This window comes from Monomorium pharaonis, chromosome 4 (genome assembly GCF_013373865.1).
Source record: "Monomorium pharaonis isolate MP-MQ-018 chromosome 4, ASM1337386v2, whole genome shotgun sequence".
NCBI classification, from domain to species: domain Eukaryota; kingdom Metazoa; phylum Arthropoda; class Insecta; order Hymenoptera; family Formicidae; genus Monomorium; species Monomorium pharaonis.
This window is the reverse complement of record NC_050470.1, coordinates 28479323-28501433: the sequence shown is the minus strand read 5'-3', so window position 1 is coordinate 28501433 and position 22111 is coordinate 28479323. Positions and strand designations below refer to the sequence as shown.

Genomic DNA, 22111 nt, shown 5'->3' with positions numbered 1-22111 from the left:
TTTGCCATTTCTACTTATTATGTCGATTTTTATCGAACAAAGCAAACGTTTAATGTGATAATAGCATTGCTAACTATTTCAAAGGAATCAAATTAATAAAAAATTTCAATATTTCTTAGCTCGTATATATTTCTAAAACAACGTTTTGATCTCTTCTCCTTTTGCACATTCCATGAGTCTGGGACAAAATTGTGCGATTTGCAGGCGTTCGCACGATTGGCTCGCGAACCGGTCTAGACGTTCATTAGATAAAAGCATCGTTTTAATGTGCGAACATACAAATACACCGCGTATACAAAGTCACGCCCGAAAATCTCGCAAGTAGGGAATCGAAGGCAAGGTCAATGTCCGTTCTAGATTCGGGTAGCAACTCCTCGTAGCCTAAATTCTAACCGGACTTCTTGGAACGTAAGCGAACAAGAATGACTCTTTCTCGTTTGCTACGGGGGCGGGGGAGGAGGGGCGGAGGAACTCGTATTTTACAATCGTCTAAGGTAGGAAACTTTATGTGTGGTTTCTGAGAATCTCGTGTCTCTATTTTTTCTGTAAATAATCCACCACCCCCCATTCTCATTGTGAAATATTGACTATTATTTTATTATCTCATTTTGATTTTATTCTATTAGATGACTGTGTTTACCATTTATTTCGCTTATTTCTTTTCTTTGTTATCCTAACCGGGTTTTGCTTGAAAAGGATTTTTCGCAAGACACTACTTTTCACAAAAATCATTATTATAACTTTAGATCAGTTTGCGCGGACTAAAATGCTAATTCTTAGATGGTGACAAAATTTTGATATAATCCCCAATTAATGATTTATAATCAAACAATTATTGAGATTTTCTTTTCTCTAATTTTCTACCTTTATATGGGATTGATTTTATGGAATTTATTTTTAATAAGCATTACACACAAATATCTTTGTAGATTATTAATCTGCATGTATGCATTAATATTCGGTGCGCTTACACTTAATGTTAGTTGTCAAATTTTTCTTTAATTAAGATAAATGTTTCTCTTTATTTACATCTCAAATTGTATAAAATAGTAATATATTTTATTATCGAAACAAATTTATAAAAGCTTATTTCTTTAAAAATTATTTCATTCATTAAGAAGAAAAATTTTATTTCAGATTTGAAAATATGTATACTTATTTAGAGAGCAATTTGTTAACAAATATACTTTACATTTTCGTTAATTAAATTTATTATTGTCTGTGCTATCGTCTTGCATCTATATTTCATCGAATGCTACAAGGCGAACAAAGTAACGTAATCACACGAAAAATGTACGACAAAGCAGAGATCGAGATATTCGCGCGGGTGCAAACGAGTGTATCGGCTCAAGAATACTACGCGGCACGTCATCGTTGTCATACTCTCGTCGGAGTCATTGTGCGGGGTGAATTCAACGTGGCGTATGCAGCACGTGACTTGTCTAACGAGCGATTAGGTCAGGCGAATGCCTGGTGGCGCAAGAAACGTGAAAGATTTCTAACGATCGTTGATCGCATTAACAGTTCCTTGCTCCCAACGCGCCGAGCCAAGCGATAGTCACTTAAACGATCGTTCACCACGCGCGAAATCTCTCGCGAATGCACGTGCTACTCCACGTGGTCGCGGGTCAACGAACTGCAGTCTCTCTTTCCCGATGTGGGAGCATTCGGCGCGCTTTTACCCCATGCCTTTTTTAATATGCTCGAGAAAACGCGCGACACAAAGCACGATTTCTGGAAAGATGAACGCAACGATTCTACCGAGTTCCTAGCAAACGAAGACTTGTTATCGAGATCGCATGTCAAACGTTAGAAACAAACTGTGCAATTAATTGCATAATCGATCAGGAAGTTGAGACGTAATCTTACATTTATCTCTGTTCGAGCTGAAAGTGTTTTTTTCTTCAAGGAATTTTTTAACTGTAAAAGATTACTACTATTAGCCACATTTTCTTGATAAACGTTACGCAAATATATCTTTCACAGATCGTCACGAAACGCCGCGATCATTAACATTGTAATAAGCTAAATTTGAGTGTGATTCCACATACGGTATACCTCGTATTTGACTTCTCCTGCAATGTCGCTGTCCGTTCATTAAAGTCACTCAATACTGTGTACGTAACCGGTCTTCAACGTGGGGAAGTTATCCCGTGAAGTTTCACTTGTACAACATTTATTTAGTTCCTCTCCTTCGTTTTTCATCTTTTTTTTTTTGCGAAAGTTTCGGCTTGCTCGAATTACGCCGGTTTAACAACATAAGTACACGTTTCGCCTTTGTGCCAATAATGTAAAAGTGACTCTTTCTTAAGAAATAGATAGAGATAGTAGAAAAGCGCATCACTAATACGGCAACTTAAATTGTTAACATGCATGCTGAAATTTTATCGCGTAAATTTAGTAATTTAGTAATTTTAGTATTAATATATTTTTTATATCGATAATTTGTTTACGCAGACTGATTATACAAGAACTGACAAGCTCTGCTCTTCATCGATTTTAATAAAATTTGTAGTGATTGTAGTTATAGAAGCTTATCAAATGAACATCTATAATGCCGTCTCCTCGAATAGGTCTTAGAAGCAGAGAACAATACATTAGACAGAAATGAAATGTAGATCTTCCGTGTGCGCAGTCGGTATATACTATTTTAACAGCTCAACAAAGAAAAAATAATAATCTCGTTCTTACGAGATGTAGCAAACGGAAGCCTGGCAAAGGTAGGATGGAGATATTTTTAGGTGCAACAGTTAACCTCTTTATTCTTCTTTACGATCGTCGGACACCTTACTTCTGCAACGCGATTTCCTTTCTTCCTTTCAGGCCTGATTGCCAAATAAAATCGACCAATGACTCTGAACGAGGTGCCTTTTCAATCGCTTGCTTTGTGCCTACCCACCTGACACGCTACCGAACGACGCGCTACTTTTTAGATAGCAAATTAATGTTGTTTATCGTCATTTTATGGTCCACTGATTAATGCAGAGCACATGCAGATACTTTAAATATGATAGAATAATATATCAAAATAAGAAGAGTGAAATTCAAAATAAACTTAAGTAAACAGCTTCAGTTTCATTAACAATAAATCAACATCATTCTAAAAGTTTTGTAACAATTAAAATATGTAGAGTATTTAGCAGAAAAAGTATTATATTTTTTACTGAAACAAAATGAAAAATTTTGTGCTCTTTGTTTCTTTTGAATCAATCTTCGTTACACAGCTATTCTCATAAACTAATAATTATCTATAAATTAATGTACATTTATATTAATTAATTAATAAGTCAGTAATATCTTATTCCTAAACCCAATTTCGAAGTTAGCGTTATCGCGACGAATGCATTCCGATATATGCTGATGTTAATAATTCAGCCGTCTACTTTCACAGTGCGTCGCGAATGCGAATGCGAATGCGAGCGAGAACGACGCCTATAATTTCGCGTTTCCTATAATCATTGTTCGCGCCGGTTTCGGCAAGTAGCACCGCCTTGTTGATTTCCTCGCTGATCTCCAGACACGGATGAAAGCCGAAATCGTAAAGGATGTTTCGGCGCCGCGTATCTCCAGGGCTCGGTTCTGGGTCCCCCGTGAACCACTGACCCACTGGAACCACTCCGAACCATCCGGACCAACAATATATTTCGGTAGTGAGTAAACGCGGCGAACAGCGCGAACGTCCTCGGTTCATCGACCCTGATCACCGTCCTTGTCTTTCTCTTTATCTTACTCTCATTCCCTCTTTCCTTCTGCCATTCTCCCCCTCCGTTTCGCCCCCGTTCGCTCTTTGCCTCCCTCTTTCTCTTTCTCTTTTTTTCTCTCTCGCCCCCCTGCCGAGTCCTCTCTATCCCTCCTCCCATCTCGCCAATGGATCCCGGCGGCTTTTAATGCGATCATATTCGCTATCGCGATGGACCATCGTATTCACCGTTTCATTATATGCATTTGCTCTGCCATCGTTGAAAAACGCGAGACAAATCGGCAGAATTGACTCACATAAGCTGATTTTATTGGGGATTTTATCGTATAATGATTAAGTAACATGACTCTGGACCGAAGATTGCGCTAGATATAATCTATGTTATATTTCATCTTTATTAATTTTTGAATCATAAAATAATATGAATCTTTCTTAAAAATGCTCATATGTATGCTACGATTAAAGTACAGGACAAATATCAAATTAATTAATAGACATGTGCTCAACAGATAACAATCTGAATTGTCTAATATATGCATGAAACTATGCAATAGAAATTGAAGATTGCGAATTAAAGATTAAAATTCAACCAATCAAATAATAGTAATTTTAATTCGTTTTGCTCTGATCGAATTCTAATCTCCAATTCGCAATTTTCAGTCTTCAATGCGTAATCTGATACTTTAATTAGATCATGTCGATGTTATAAAGCTACATAATATATTTTCTGATTTTCTCGTAAGAATTAAATAATCAAAATTTTTAACTAAAGTGCGAATTTTATAACGGAATCTTCAATTATTTTAATTAATCTTTCGCCTCATTAGAGATTTAAGAGATTTTAAGAGTCTAATCGACGCAGTAGGAAAGTGGTCTAACGACAGATATTAAGGACGGACAGGTACAAGATATTTTTTGTATTAGCGCGACGGAGGAGGTGGTTAGTACTCGCGAGCACGTGGTCGATGGGCCGTTATCTAGCGGGTCGCTTGAAGCCCTCTACTTTGTGGAACGGTCCAAGATCACTACAGCATTAAACCTTCTTTCTTTCCTTCCCCCTTTCGCTCTTCGTTCTCTTTTCCTCTGTCGTTCTATCTGTGTCTTCTTCTCTCTGGCCCTCTGTCATCCTTTCCCTCTTTCTCTCTCTCTCTCTCTCTCTCTTTTTCTCCCTCTCTTCCTTCCATTCTCATTCCAGCCTTGTCTTCTCTTGCTCTTTCGAGCAACGAGCTTCGCGTTCTCGAGTCGGTCATGCACCTGTGAGAGTGAAAGTGTCCTCTGTTCTGCGCCGCGCGTTTCTCCCCCCGCGCTTCATCAAACCACCACCTTCGGCGGCCACTACCTTTCGATGACCACCACCTTCCGCGACACCTCCGACGACACACGCTGCCCATCCTCCACCACGCACGATCCTCAGCCAGCAACTTGTCCCGTCTTGTCACATTGAGTCAGGCTCCCGCGTGCAGCGAAACGATTTCTTTCTGTGGATTTCTTCTTTTTAGACGGAGCATCAAACAGCCTTGCCCCGCCGCAAATTTTTCGACTCTAATCCTTTTTATTTATAATCGTTAATATTTATTACAGATTATTTAAAATATTTAAAAAGTATACGTTACGCTATCAATTTGTCTGGTTTAAGTTTTATCCTGATTAATGAGCTTTATGAAATTATTGTTTGTCTGAAGTCAAAAGATTTTATTGCTGAATTTTATATTTTATAATAAAGTTATTTTATAATAATAATACCTAGTGAGATTATTTAATTTTATATAAAGAAAGACATTCGTGAGCATTTGCTTGATGTTCTTAAAATTATATGTATTTTATACATATTATTACGCATTTTTGACTTTTCTATCGAATTTATCTGTCCTGCTGCACATAGAATGTTTTCATCGAAATTCACTTTGTGTATATATTTTTACCATCATGTTCTCTAAGATGCTTTGTGCTGACGTACTGAAGATAAAATAATAAACTCGCATAATTATCGACATCACTAAATTAAAATTTAAAAATCAATTTACATGTTGTAACAAATATTATTAATCACAAACATACGGTAAATTACTGTCGTAAATTTCGAATCATTAACATGACATGTTAATTAGGAAGTTAGAGATTTATTATTTGTTGTAAAAAGATTGTAAGGAGATGAAACATCTTGCGGGTGATTTGCGTTTTCTTGCATTTTCTTGTTGCAACGCAACATTTTTTTCTTTGCATTGAGAAGTGACTTTACGGACTATCTCTCGTTATACTTACATTTTTGGAAGAAGGAATCGTTTTTTTCTCTTTTAGTAACTGTAAAGCTTGTCCCGAAATTTTTTTAAGATTTCTTTTTTTACTTTTTGTGATAACAGAATCGTTTCCTAACGGATTGTATCAGAGAATGTATTTATTGCCTTTACATAAATTTTGTTCTCTTCAAAGATATCGTTGTTTAATATAAGATATTAAAATTTTGAAAAATAATTTGACTAAGATGTTTATCTAATATATCAAAAAGCGTCGAAAATAGAAAATGTTGGAAAAATATTACATTGCTTAGACAGAAAAGCTCACAATATTTTTTATTGATAAATATTGCTTCTAATATTGAAAATTGGTGATAAAAATTTAATTTTATCTTTATATAAAAATATTTTAGAATAAGATAATATGAATGTGTCACACTAAAATGAATATGCAGTATCCAAATGTATGAATATTTTTACTTGTTATCTAATTTTAAACTATACTTGAGGAATATATATTTATGACATGTAGTAGTTGTTTATGGATAAATAGAGGAAGATAAAAAAGATATATGTGGTAACGATAGGAGAAATATTTTGAGAACCTCTGCCTCACGGTGGATCAAATGACCACGGGCCAATAATCTTCGATCTGTCGTTCATTATCATAAATTCGCATTAGAAATTTCGTTAATAGACAATATCGCGAGACCCGCATGCCGATGAGTCGGGAAAGCTTCGACTTTCGAGTACGTCGACCCCTGATGACCCGAAGCAATCGGCCAAACGTCTCGTTCATCCTTTCTACTGAGATCCAAATCATGATTTTACAAAATTATGCAAAATCGTATTTTTAAGTATTTCTGAGTGTTAAACTGAACCATTGTGCAATAACACAAAATTCTATAGATTATATAATATTTGATATATTCAATATCAAGATTTATTAGCAAGATTATATCTTACAAAAGAATTAAGAGCAAACAAAAAATTAAATAACTTTAAACTAAGAAGAGTTATTAATAATAATAAGAGTTAAAACATATTCAAATTTTACAAAGATATTTAAATGTAATGATAGAACAGTTTGTGAAATTTTTAAATTTTGGTAATATTTTGAAATATGACACATACATCTTTAAATACATATTTAAAAAGTACATATTTTTAATGAAACAAATTAATGCATTATCAGATAAATTTAAAAAGTTTCTTCAAGAGCTTCTTAAATCACTTGGATGCAATGTATGATTAAATGAAATTTTCTGTTTGTTCTTTTCTTTTATCGACAATTTTTCAATGATTATGAGAAATTAAATTTCTCTTATTTCATTGTTAGTCTGCCTTTTTTTTCAACATACCCAAAATAACGCCCAATCTGCAATTTTGAGCATCGCTGCTTTCGACGATCCGGTATTCTTTCACGGTCGATTTCACGCGTTCGTCGTACCTCTCGATTCGAGATTCAAGATTCCAGATGCCACAATGGAGGAACTTTCTTTCCGTAGTCAGCATTCATCGTGTAATCTGTAAAAATATTTTTGAATTATTGAAATGCATGTTACACAAAATATTATTCATAATTACTCTTCTTTAATGTAAGATTATTGTACTAGTCAACAAACAAATGAAAAATAAGTTGATAGCCAAAAAAGTAACTTGATATAATTACATTTAATGATATTTCAATCAAATCTGTCAAATTAGATCTAAAAATGTTAATTAATTTGCAACTTATTTTTTTTAAGTTTTATCGTTTCTCTTTAATAGTAATTTTTACCGGTGAATGTTTAGCGACTGTATTATTCTTTTCTTCGCGATTTTATCATTTTCTAACACTACCTTGAATTCGGCTGCAAACTATCGCAAAAATTATTTCTTTTATTCATAAATCGAATAATATAAAATAACATTTTGTTTGATTCAAGGCCTGTTATTTGCCCACAGACTGTACATTTATATAAATTGTTTCCGCATATTGCAGACTTAAGTGTCTTTCGAATTAATCGACACAGTATTCATGTATTTCACGAATGAGACAAATTCAACTAAAGGAACTAATATTTTCAAAATGTGGACAACTTTACGCAAGAGAGCCTAAAGGCGTTTACACGGCGTTTTCGCAGCGTCCCGAGAAAACGGCATGTAAAACGGGGTGTACGCAGACAGTATCGCAGCTGCAACGGCTGGTAGCGTTGCGTCGTTTCGCGAGGGGGGAGTCCGAGCGCATCACGCGTTTTGGGTGTCGTAACACAATTTTATAATTCCGCCGCGCTGCTTTGCCTACCGCGGGGCCAGGTCGACGACCGACCAACCGTGCGTTCCAAACGGGGTACAAACGCGGTCGTAATACGACCGGTCGGTCGAGTACGCGCGTATGCGCGTACGTAAGATCGACCGGCGGCGACCGCGTCTCTCGGTTCGGCCGACTCTCGATCGTGCGACGAGAGCGTGAGCGAGTGCAATAACGTGTACGCCCCGAAGCATGGGCTAATGTCTTTCCCCTCCCCCTATAATAAAACGGACAAACGTCGTTTGGTGGGGTAGGCCCTGGTTCCGCTCTCTAAAACCAACCGGTTGAAAAAAAAAAGGAAAAAAAAAAGCAAGAAACGGTCATCCACAGAAACGGAGGAGATAAACACGCCAAAGTAGGGAAAGACGGAGCTTATCGACTTCCCTCTCTTTTCGCGGGGCTCTTTGCGTGGCATCTCCCGCAATCCTCCGTGACGTCAAACTGGCATATCTTTATATGCTTATTATCTAGGCTATTATTTGATAGTCTAATAACTTTATTCCGAGAACTAGTCCATTTTTTCCGAAACAGAGAACAGTTGATAAGACACAGGGATTAGTTTCGATATTACATTTCTCTTTGTTTCATATCGCTGAAAAATATAAAACTTTGAGCAAGTAAAATTAATATTAATGTAACGTCCCGAAGAGGCGAAATTTCGCGACTTGCGATCAGAGACGTAAGTACTAAAATTTACTTCTTCTGTGGATGAACAGTATCAAAGAGGAGAGGGCAAGATCGGAAGAATAACTGCTCGTTAATTTACAAGGAAAAAAGAGAGATTTTTAGAATTATTCTCCTTTCTCACGTGTACAAAATTTCCCGACAACAATATGTAAATATGAATTTTCAATTTTTTTTCTATGCGCGATATTCGTTTTTTGCTGAGCTGGGACAGATGATGAAGTAGTGTTCGACTCCGTGAATTCGATTGAACTCGCGTGTTTTCCCAGGAGAGTCGGCGCGGGAGCTCGATCGAAGAAGAAGAGGAACATCCTTAAAATCAAAGTAAGTGTAACAATAATTTTTCTGGCTTTACAAGATATCGTCTAGATTAACATCCTCATCAATACTATCACTTAAATTTATAATTCTTTTGATAATTTATTTCAGATAACTGGGAAAATTTCAGGTAATACAAAAAAATAACATTTGTATTCTCCAATAAGATATTTTGTACGGATACATTAATTTATTAATAAATTGATTATTATAAAAATTATTATTTGGTAATATGTAAAATAATAATATGTACATATAAAATTATATTAAAGTTCGTCACGTAGAGTTTAACGTTGTTTCAAATAAAATCTTTCGCAATTTCTTGCCGTCTAGATTAAGTAATAACAATTCAATCTCGCCCTCGATCGTGCCCCAAAGGACATTGATAAAACATGACTCACAGCCTCCTCGAGCTCGTATACATCGCGACTTGCGCTCAAGCTGTCTCATCAAACGTTAATTATGCGCCGTCGTTATTACGATCAAGTTGCGATCTCATTCTAGTTCTCACGGCGACGGAATTTATGATGCGGCCTAATACGAATTGATAATGTCCCTCTAAATGACGGAAATCAAACGAAATCACCCGTGCACCTCGGACGACCTCGAGGGAAGGCGTTGACATAGAAACTCGACCGTTTTTATTTACGCCGTGAGGAAAGTGCACGATTCTTACGAGCCGCGACAATCGTCCCGATTATTCCTTGAGCGCGATCGGTGGGTAGATGCGATGAGTGATGCACCGGTGCGATGTAAATTCTTCTTTTTTTTTATCCATTTCTGGTCGCTATCACGCTATCGGCTTCTATTTGCGATCTTACTTACGACGTCGCATATTACAGGTAACTTTACACACGCGTGCAACGATCACGTATTCTCATCCCGCGACGTATTGACTCGTCACCGTAGGTGCAGTTGGTTTCACACTATTTATAACTTTGTTAGTGCACATTTTGCATATTTTAAGTGCGAATAAGGTGCAAAATAGTCACTAGAAAAGCTAACAATTTTCCATAATCGGTTTACTCATCGGTCTTGCAAAAATAAGGTTCTCTGCAAAGATCCTCAGCTCTACTCGAGAGATAACAGATTCGGATGTTTTATCTCTTTTGAATCCTTGTAAATTTTTTCGCACAAGTGACTAATAATTATCGCTAGTATTTGTCATCATTATTAATCTAAGTAATTATTAATTTCTCTTTCTCTTATTTTCTTTTCTGTATAATATATTAATTATAATTAAAACATATCGATTGTGAGTATTAAAATAATATTAATAATCGATATCCTAATAATCAGCACGTCTAAAAATTACAGAAATTATATTTTTCATTGTTGTACTGTGTGCGCGAATACATATGTTTATTTAATATTTTGTTGTATAAATTAGACTTTAGCGGTTGACCCGAACGTGTGTGTCTCAACGCAGGAACGATCCACCCGAACGTTATACTGCATTTTCGTGTTTAATCAATCACAGTCGGTTTCATAATCCCCTGCCGAGCCGTCGCGTCGTCGCCGAACCTAATTTTCGCTGGTCCTGTTCGCGCCCATTCGCGCCGCACTTTTACGAGGTTTCGTGCTTTCGGTACGATATGGTACCAGACGAGAGTCCTCGCGTGCATCTTACGAAACGCGTGTAGGAGGCGCGATGCTGGCACTCGCAAGCGAGCAGAAACCCAGAAACGCAGACGGGGCCGGTGCGCCCGTCTTCTTTCACGGGGCAACGAACTCGACTCTCGCATCGGCACCGCGGATGTCACTTGCTACGGCACTGGCCGAACCACTCGGAGAAACCGATCGATCGAGGTCCGATCCATTTTTTTTTCTTCGGAATAAGTCGGGAGGACTTCTTTCTGCGATTCCTCTCGGCGCCGCGATCGTAATCGATATCGTCACGATCCATCTTATCATAAGACAGCTAGAACCATACAGCTATTAATCAATTAGGTTTATGAGCATTTCGTTAATTTTTTTCAAGATTAATTATCCTTAAAACTGTTTTCAAATCCGTACGCGGTTTTTTTAATTCTGCGACTGGACCTCTGTTGCAATATTCTTGAAAATTCGACAGATTATGGCCTAGAATTAAAAGTCTGCCATTTGTATTTTGCATCAAATAATGAAAATTGAAAGAAAAGATGTATAAACAATGCAAAATCTGTTATTATCTTTCTTTCTCGCTAGTCCTTTTTGATTGAAGATCATGGTGATTTTGATGCATGCCTATGCATGTTCCACAGTGACGGTCTTAGCAAAGGTACTTGAAAGATATTTGAATCTGAATCTCTGGCACAAAAAGCCGACACGCAACTCTCATACGATGGTCATTTCAAATCACAGTATTATAACAAGTAACATTATAATATTTGTTATTAATTTGTTAAAAACTTCTTTGTTTGATTGTCGCAACCTGTTGATGTCAACGTACTGGAAAACAACATGTAACCCGACGACGATTGTTTTGTCCAAGGGGCAAACCTCATACGAAAAAAATAAACCAGCCTGCACATTCCATGCTGCAAGAAGGGCTATCACGCTCACCCTATCCGATAGGCAAGAGCTCCACGTAGATAGACGCTTTAGTAAGATCGTGTCTCACTGATAAGACACGACTCTGCGGTCGAAACTTTTACGTTGCGTTCTCTCGTTTCAGAAGCCCAGGGAATAAATTGTAGACGAAAATCTGAAATCCCGTAAAATCTTTTGTTTATATATGTAATTAATTTTTTTATTACTGCGATATCACCAATATTAGAGTGATCATAAAGTCTTTTAATTTTTCTTTCTGATACATTTAGAAAAATAGTTTGTTATACAAAGAATACATATAAAGTGTATTTTGATATTACCAATCAAAATTCTGATTAGAGTAATTAAATTTTTTATTTTTATAGCTAGATTTTATATTGATAGTTACACCTATAGATCTTCTGCAAATTATGCAAATTTTTTTCTCTTTGTATGTATATTTAAGATGCACTACTATTGTCAGTATTTTATCATTATTTCATGCATAAATCTATTCAAAAAGCATAGAACCTTTCTGAATACATGTTAAAAATGTAATGTTTAAATACAGCTGGTCAGTATATCTCTTACTCGAATGCAATAAATATTTCTAAAATACTTAAAATCGTGAGTAAGATAAAAAAACAGGATATAAATGTCAAAGAATCGTCAGATTGCATATTTAACGAGGAAGCTAATTTCTCCTGACCTGACTTACAGAAACGGCTGAATTTGTTGATGATTAAACCCGTTTCATAAACGACTATTCGATTAGTATATCACGCTCACGCATCTGTGTGATGTTCTTCTGCATCGATAAAATATGATACTTACGTTACTTATGTAATTATGCATTTCTTGAAGCAAGACGGAATATTGTTATCGCAACATGTCATCTCCAGAAAAAAAATAACCGCCGCTTTTAAAACCGTACAGTACGTTCGACTTGATAGGCAGATAATACACCCAGACAATAACGAGTAATAACTTTCGGCCATTTCCATTTCTTACGCGTGATTAAAGTAAGTTGGAAATGAGTTTTCCAATTTTATTAAGTAAGCTCGTCGCGGCGGTACGGCGACCGATGTAATTTTACGTAATAACGTCACTGGGCTGCCATCAATTATCATAGCTTTGGGGAATATTTTTCTTCTCTCTCGCATGCCGAACACCGGCACAATGACGTGGGCCGGGGTACAAGAATCGTGAAAATAGCATATTAACGAAATTAGCATAAGAGGAGAAAGTCGCGGTCGTCGGCCGCACGACCACGTTCGCGCGAGTGCCGAATCTGCGAATTCTCGTGCGAACTGACTCTCGAAGGAAAGAGATAAAAAGCCGGCGCACATAACTCGTGTGAAATCCCCGACGCGTACGAGCAGATTTGTAATTGACACCCGTCGAAGAAGTCAATCTGATCCATTTCGTTCGTTATTCATGCACGTGTGAGAAATTAGCGAAAACCTCCTGACGGAAACTATGGAACTCTTAGACAACCTCGCAACGATTTTTGTTAAGAAGTATCACGAGAGATCAACATAAATTTCTAATCTACATTTTATTCATTTATCGTAGACTTTACGTTTCAAAACTGCTAATTCTTTTTTGTATATATTTAATATTTATTCATTTACCTATAAGTTACGTGTAAATTATATTTTTTATAAAATATTGAAATAACACAATTACATTACGTTAAAGTAACATTCGGATATATTAAACTGTTTTTCTACTGTGTGTATACAATAGTTGCAGTTTGGTGCATTTCATAATGCTGTTCGACTTATGATCAATTCGATTTATGATCAAAGTCTTGGAAAAACGAGATATCTGTATTTAGATTTTACATTATTAAATATATATGTTTTTTTATTTATTTCCAAAATTGCTCTTAGAACTTCAAATAACAGGTGCTAATCGTAAGGAACAATTTTCTGCTTATCCATATCATTGGCCAAGTAATGTTCGATGTGGTAGTTTTGAGAAAGTCCGTAAACAGTCGTGTGTTGTACCGCCGGGCAGATCTCTGTACGATCTCCTTGCAAAAACAACGATTCGATATCGGGATCTCGCGAGAGGGCGGGGACGTGAAACGTCGTCGGCGGTAAAATATTTGCGCACTCAAATTAAGGGGACGTTTGTCCACGAGGAGTCATCGACGCGAGCCACGTTGAAACGTAACATCGCGATGGAGCGATGTGCAAAGACGCACTTGCATAAGTGCAACGGCGCGGCGGAGACGCCGCGTTTATTTTGCAGCGAGGTGTCCACCGGTCGTGCAAACACTTTAAGTAGGCACAAATATCTAGTTGGCGAACAGGAGGCCGTTGAACCCGGGAGGGGAGCGTCGATCAGCTGGTCGCCGGCTACGTGTACACACATCGCGAAGATCGATGGTTTTCGACGACCCAATTTCCTGGCTGTCATACGGGGAGAGACGAAAGGATGGGCGAGGGGACGGGCGCGGGGCAGCCTATCGCACTTTCAAATCACGCACTCGCGTTACAGTCATCTACATGGACGGCAGCTTGCTAATTTGTTTTTACGCTTCCCCGTGTGTGTATGCTGCACCGCGCGTTTCGTCACGAGTACGTCGATGCCAATTACGCCGTGCGAATCGTACTGCAGGTCGCCTCGTTACGAGAGAACGACGCATAACATAAACAAAACCTATCCCACGCAGGCTGGAATCAGGCAACTAAATTATCGATGCCGTACAGGTATCGAGAAACTCCCAGCGAATTCGCACACAATTCTGGTTATCTTTATGACAACCTACCGGAATGTATGACGTACCTACTCTGTTGCGTTCGATTTTATTCGCTTCGTTTGCGTGCAAGTAACTGCATAGCAGCGCTTTCGACGATAATATATAATCATGACTGTGAATAGCAGTTTGAAAAATATGTAGTGTTTGTAAAGAAATGATATTAAATTTTATTGATGTTGAAGATCTCCATCTGAAATCAGTCTCGAATATCTTACGCTTTAAAACATTAAATATATATATCTTTAGAAATAATTAAAGTTCTGTATAATTAATGTTTCCAGATTTAACGGATTCTATGACATAACATGACTTACATTATTCCTGACAGGGAAAAGGAGCAATATAGTAGTATAAATGCGTAAGAGTAAATAAGCACGTATATAATAAAATAATTGGTATAAGTAGGTAAATCTCCAAGTTTACCTCTCTGTGAAAGTATCTGAAAATACGATCTGCCCATAAATCGCGTTTGCGTGCGGAGATTATGTGAAAATCGCGTCAACTCGGAACGCGGCGTCGTGCTTTCTAGCCGGAGAGAGACTACGAAGAAGATAAAGCTGCAGATCCGCGTCTAATTCATCGGTAGGGTGAGTCGCGGATATTCTCCTGAATGGAGCTAATGGCTGCGCAAGATGAACGATAAGAGCGAGCGCCAAGTCCGAGCTAATCCGCTAATCGCAACTAGCCACTGACTATCCGCTGAATGACCGAGCCGGTCGCGCTACGGAGGTGGTAGAGCTAGGATCGTTCCGCTTCTACAAAGGCGGGGGAGGCCGATCTGACCGATAGCACATGAAACTGGGTTATCAGAACGCAGCTCTCCTTGGACCGGTTACGCTTGATCCTCCTCCTCCTCATCTTCTTCTCCTTTTTCTCGTCTTTTTCATACCTTCGTTAGCTCCTACGCCCATTTGTCGCCGAAGAGATTGGCATTTCGCAGTTTCGCCCGATTAGAAATTCTCAAATTATTTCGATGATAGCAAGTAGACTATCTAATTTTGAGGATTTTTTTAAGAATTGTCACTTACCGCAATTTTATATATAAATTTATAATTTTATGTGTTTATGAATTGAATTCTACAATAATTGTAATTGTGTATCGTAATTTTTTATTGACATTAATGTATTTGTTAATATAATTTGCACTATCTGTTAACTAGCAAATAATTTTGCTAAAGTATCTAAAAATTTAGCTGTGTGTGTGTGTTAATAAAAATAATTTTTTAACGTAATTATAAAGAACTAATTATTCAAGCATAATAAGTAAAATGTTTTAATATTCTAGTAGAATTAGCTTGATAATCTTACATAATTATTTTATGATTCAACAAAATTATTTTTCGATTTGTATTTTTATATATCAAATTTTATATTAATTTGGTTAATAACTCTATTTTGCTGCAGTTTTAGGTAAATAACTTTTAAACAAGTACGTGAATTCAAATAAATGTTTGCATAAATATTTATTAGAGTTTTATTAATATACGTAAAAAAATTATTTTAATTTGTAATTCTTCTTTCTCATCAAATTTGCAAAGAAATTTACATAAGAAAGAAACAAAATAAGCACACATTTACATAAAAGTAAATAAAGAATTAAATAAATTTTAAATCAATAAAAGAATTATGTTCAAATTTTGCAAAATTACTTAAATATAGTAATAGAACAATATGAAATTTTTCAGTTTTTGGTCGTATTTCGAGATGTGATACATGTATCATTTAATAAAAAATTAATTAATTTAGAACGATAGTCGAGTTTTATATTTAAGTACTATCTTAAGATACTCATTAACCAATCACAAAGCCGTATTAGCATCTTAAGACATTACTTGAGATGGTCTTGAAATAAGATTCTTGAAATAAGACTATGAATATCGGCGCTAATTATTTATTACCTATTTACAATTACAATAAGATGATTTATTGGGCAATTGCGATAAATAAATGATTTTTTTATTTCAAGCTAATAGATATTACATCTTTATTTTATTACTTTGCAGTATTTAAATTGGTTCTTGAAGTACGCGTGCAGACAACTGGATTCGTTGCCCTCTGGCTGTGTCACCACCATCTCCTCCACTTTGCAAGGACATAAGATCTTTGTTCCAAAAAGACACTATAGAGAGATGGCGCGAAGGGGCCCTTGAACCTTGGCGATGTCGATGTTCTTCCTCTGTCTGGGACATGATCTTCGCCCATTCTTACAACTCGGATATATCTGGCGAAAGGTATTTTATTGTCCTCCATTTCCAAGAAGGACCGTAATGCAGTCTCGTATTTATACCATCCTCTACCTGTGGGGCAGTCGGCCATTCAATAGCAGAAGAATGCATTTCCCGCCAAAAAATTTTTTATACTGAAATGTATATAAATATATATAATTAAATACGAAATATATCCATATATGTTTATGTTAAGTTTTTTTGGAAAATTATTGTTTGATAAAAAAAAAATTATTGTATACTAAAAAGAGGAAAAAATAATACTAATTGATATAGTCGACTAAAATGGCAAATTTTATTAAAAAACTACTCCGATTTTAAAAACTTATTAGATTTTCTTTTTGACGATAATAATTATATAATAATAGTAAGATTATGGAACTAATCGTAAGATTAAAACTGTAATTACAACAATTACAACAGCTATTTGGACTTGTAACAATCAATTGAATTGACCGAAACTGGAAAGTGTTTGGCACAAAATTTTTATTGTCGCATAGTAAAATATGCAATATTTCTTGTGATAAGCACATATTATGCTAATTAGTGTTTTTTAAATCTAAAGTATTAACAAAGATAAAACTTTCTTTTAACTTAAAGGATCAAACGACTAAAGGCGACGGTACAATTTCGAAGAGGGTTGCTGTAGAGCGCAGATGTGATGGTGTGGTGCACGCCTCAAGTGAAGAGAAACGGCGATTCCTTGCAAAGGAAAAGGACCTATAACCTTGATACTGGATTCGTGTCATTGCCCGGATCGTTGCCCCGTAGTCCATACCTACTGTATTTAGAGGAACAGGTAGATCCTTATCCAGTCCCCCGGGACCCTCTGACCGGGACCTGCAGCTCAAGCACCTCAAAGTAAGAAATAATGCAGAACTTTTTTTAACATTGTAAATAGATACCTCCGTAGTTTCAAAAAGAAAGACAATAGCAAGGTAATTAAACTTTCTTGCGTCTGTATAATGATACTTTCTTCATTTCTCACAAAAACTTTGCATTACGATTAGTGCACGTATCAAGGACAAACGTTGCTGTTGCTTTTCTCATATTTTATTAATTTGGCATACATTTTGTAAAAATACAGTTAACAACAAAAAATCAATCAACGAAAATTATATTCTGTCTACATGTTTGAAAAATACGTTACTAATCTAATTCTTTGTTAATATTATATAAAATTATAATAGTTAAAAAATTAACTGATTAACTAAAGTGATATAATTATAGAATTAAATTTTCTGACATAATTCGATCTTATAATTTCGTGATTGATTTTGATCAAAGGTTTATTGACATAAAATATTTTGGTTCGAGTGTATTATAATCTTAATCATAGACTCCGGCAAAGACCCTTTGAATTAAACTATTGGCTATCTTAGAACGCGAATTTTTTTTAAAAGGATATATATTACATTAGATCTTTTTTATTCTTTTTCTCTCAAGAAAAAAGCAAATAAATACTTTTTTCGTAGAATTTTGATAATGGTTTTAGCACATTTAGAAATTATAACACCATTGCACTCCAAAATTCTAAGTTCCATTATTATATCGCATATATTCGCAAAGGCATAGATCTCGTCACATTCACAGATCCAAATTCGACAATTTCTCATAGAGTTAAAGAGACTTAAATAATTTTGTATATAATACCAGACCTTTAATTCTTATATAATATCAGAGGTATACCTATAGATATATAATATAGTAGTGAGAAGCATTCTTTTTTTAAATTACTGACATTAACAACGGATTTGCTTAAAAGGAAGATTTGATGAGAAGTATCACTAAATTTTAAGATCTACTGAGATCTTAAAATTAGTCATTTGGTACATATAATACATATCGGGCACATAAGAAAACAAATGAGAGAGCAAGCATGGAATGCATTCGATTACGAGGCCGTCAAAAAGAAAAGAGGGGGATGAAAAGGAGAAAGGAGAACAACGAGAAGAATCGCACGTTGGGAGAGTCACACCGCACCTTTGAGAGCTCTCAGAGTTCGTTAGTCTCTCTCGAGTAAAGCCGGCACAAACTGGACAAAAACTTATCACCATAGTGCCTATCGGCACCCATCTTTGCTTACCGCCCATTGCCTCGCACGCATGGACAGCGGAAAAATCCGTTTCATCGAACCCAGAGTAGTCGTCCTTAAGTCGACAGAAAAATATTTCATACCCTGGGTGCTTGTACTGTCTCACAGGCACGGATTTAGCGAATGCTCTCTCCGCGCCGTTCCGAGACAACTCTTCTCCCGATCCGTATTATGTGATCGTCTGCCCATTTAAATTTCCTCCGTCTCTTTGACACTTTGACGGGAGACTCTCTTTCGCACTTGGATCTGTGAATCGTGACGCGAGATCTGCGAACGACTCCCTTGCGGAGGCAGACGCGCCGAGGACATTTTCGATCACGTATAATCGATCATCGTGGCGATTGCAGCCCTGGGGCCCCCCGAGAGAACACCGGGGTTGGTACACCCGCTTATGCATTCTGCATTCAGTGCATTCCCCCTGCGTTCAATGTACGCTGTAGACGGTATCTAGATGGCTGCCCGATGTCTGCCGTCGCCGCCGTCGCCGTCTCACAGAGAGAATCCAACTTACGTTTTCTTACGGTTACGTACGGTAGGTGCTAGTACGATAGTTTTACGCCAGCACTTCAGGGTAGTCGATGGGCCGGTAGAAATTAAAAGCAGGTAGAATATTTTAAATAACGGTCTACAGTTTTCAAAGAAGGATAGACGGTCTCCTCAAAAGGTGCATCTGTGTTACCTGATCACGTGTTTTGTAAAAGCGTGCAAAATTTACTTACCTGATGTCTTTTTCAATGAAAAAAAACGCGGTTCTGAATGCTTTCGTTTTTCGAAGAAAGTGTAACAAGATGCATTGAGATTTCCGCGTCTTTCGCTTTAATACATTAAGAATAAACAACGTTCTCCAAGAATATCGAAATACTCCGAATACGCAACTCTGTTCTAAACTTGCGGGGGATTCGTTAAAGTCGTAATCGTTATAATCAATCTCAAGTACTTACGCACACAGATGCATTTCCAACTAGTACGATATACGTAAGATGGAAGAATGAATGTAAGCTTATAATAGACGGCATCTCTTATGCTTCTCGGATTCGCGAAAACCAGACTGGATGCGTCCGAGGATAAAACCATCGATTACTCAAAGCGGTTCGACGACTCGGCGGCGGCGCGGTTTAACGATCTCTTAACACGGGCAGCCATTATCTGGAGCACATCGATCACCGCGATTAATTCTATTGAGCTCTACAATTTATCTGCCGTGATCGGTGCGGTGCGACGGCCGACGTTGGAATTTCGAAACGATCGGTTGCCTCCTCCCTGTACCCACCTCTATTTCGCTCTCTGCGCCACATTCTCTTTCTTTTATTCGTCATCCCTCTCCTCTGTCTCTACCTGGTGCGATGACCGGGTTTAGGCGAGGTTATCAGCCGCATTAGAGACGACGAACTCTCACATTCTTCCTCTTTTCTGCGCCGAGCTTATCCTCTGTTTCCGAGCATTCAAAAGCGTTGAGAAAAGAAAATATTTATAAATAGATTATTCATCCTTCGAAAATTTCCATGCTGCCGCGACTAGAAAAGTGTGTACTCTAACGACAAAATAATTCTGTAAGAGAAAGGAAAGAAAAAACGACAGGGAGAACGGAGCAATCAAGTACAGGACGCAAGAGAATTACAATTATATCGTTGCAAATTTAACGAAGCTGATTTTACAAGTTTTTCACATTCACAGATTAATTTAAATTGGCGTTTCAGTGTATGCCAAAAGTCAAACCGGTTTTTTACACGGCGGTTGAAAATACTCGAGTTACTTTCGCTCGATCGTACGATAGGTACGAGCACGAAAATCGTCAATCGTGAAACCGTCTTCCTGGCGCCTCGCAGGAATCTCCCGCGTTTCGATATCAAATCGATCGCGTCCACTTCGTCTATCTGTACCTGCATGGTGCACGTTGTGCGACCGCGGGATCTTAGCGGCGATCCTCGCCGATTCAGCGCGCCGAGCCGAGGGAGAATGAACGAAACGCGCGCGGAGGGGCGGAGAGGCGCGAGAAACGATATGCAGATTTAACGTCGCGAGTGACCTTTGTCGGTCGTTGCACGTCCAGTCAGATATAGCTTCGGGTGCATTTGTACCTTGTTCCGCGGTGCAAAGGGATCTCGCGGAAGAAAGAGAAGGGAGTCACGCGGGGGTCTGTTACAGAGGCTACCGATCTCTCGTCAGCGGCCGTTCGCTTTATTCACCGAGGCCTGAGCAGCTAAAGAGTCGACGTCTGCCCTTCGGTCTCTCTTCCTCCCTTTCTCTCCGTGATCGCGCTATCACGCCGGCAGAGTTATCAATCGCCAGATCTAGAGCCTCTTTGGAAGGGGCTGAGGTGTGTTCTCCGAGACAACTCGCGAATTAATTTCTAAAACGGAAAACGAGCTGGTAATCTTTTTTTTCTTTTGAGCTTCAAACATTTCTCTTTTCGAGGCGTTAAATTTATATTCGACAAAAGCATAGAAAGATACTTTCCCAATTTTTTATTTAGAAATTGGTCTCCAAAAGAAATTGCAGATTGGCCAGACATAAAATTCTACCTTTCTTCCCAGTGTGATGCGTATCTCTCTGACGATCCGAAAATTAAATCATTAATTCTCGGCGAGTTAATACGGTGTTTTGGCAGTCGCGTGTTATCGGGCAGAAGTAAGGATGCGCGGTCACGCGATTGGATGATTGAACCATTGTCGGTAAATGCGTGCCTTTGAGGAAGCTTAACGGCAATGTTGCCAACTCTTGCTCAATGTATTCCGTTAGATAGTTAGTCTCATTCTACTAGATTCTATCAGGGTTTGTATTTTTGAATTTTGGCGTATAGGTAATTTTTTTATTGTAAGTAAAATTATACTTTATATTACAAAGTAGTTATACAATGATATATTCTCAGGTCTTATATTCTTTCTTCTTACTTGATAACTTATACCTATGAGTAAAGCAGTAAGACTATAGCTTAATAGCTACTGTACACATGACACACAGAAACGCGGAAATTATGGAATCGGCAAAAAGCGACGGGATGGCCAATCAATATATCGTTTTTCCTTACGAGCTGTTTATTGGCTATCGCTTCGCTTCTTGTCGCACGCGGCGAGCAACTCCACGTTTTGTGTGCAGGAGTTAACCAAACGAATGTGCTTTTCCATAATTCTAGTAAAAAATCTTCTAGAAAAACCACCCACTAGCCACCAAATGCAATTTTTACCTATCATATTAAAATCAAATTCTACTAGTTCTAGTGAAAATTCTACTGACTTGGCAGCACTGGCCGCGAGAGGCCGGCTATCGTAGGCGGTCCGATC

General features: G+C 37.4%; 1 protein-coding gene across 1 annotated transcript in view; it reads left to right on the top strand.

Moving 5' to 3' along the window:
* The first annotated feature begins 17337 nt into the window (after nt 1–17337).
* LOC105827862 (cytochrome P450 306a1) overlaps nt 17338–22111 on the top strand; it is a 28535-nt gene continuing 23761 nt past the window's right edge. Inside the window, exon 1 of the mRNA XM_028189117.2 lies at nt 17338–17596. The gene's annotated coding sequence lies outside the window, so the exon portion shown is untranslated. The remainder of the gene's footprint in view (nt 17597–22111) is intronic.